Source organism: Penaeus monodon, chromosome 24 (genome assembly GCF_015228065.2).
Source record: "Penaeus monodon isolate SGIC_2016 chromosome 24, NSTDA_Pmon_1, whole genome shotgun sequence".
NCBI classification, from domain to species: Eukaryota; Metazoa; Arthropoda; class Malacostraca; order Decapoda; family Penaeidae; genus Penaeus; species Penaeus monodon.
This window is the reverse complement of record NC_051409.1, coordinates 26,481,300-26,481,545: the sequence shown is the minus strand read 5'-3', so window position 1 is coordinate 26,481,545 and position 246 is coordinate 26,481,300.

Sequence of the window (246 nt, the reverse complement as noted above, 5' to 3'; positions counted from 1 at the left end):
AAAAAATTTTAAATTTTTTAAACCCCCCCCAAAAAAAACCCAAAATTTTAAAAAAATTTAAAAAAAAAAATTTTTTTTTTTTTTAAAACCCCCCCCAAAAAAAATTTTTATTTTTTTTTTAAAAAAAAAAAAATTTTTATAAAAAATTTTTAAAAAAAAAACCCCTTTTAAAATTTTAAAAATTTATTTTTAAATTTTTTTAAAAAGTTTTTAATTTTTTTTTTGGGAAAAATTTTTTTTAAAAAA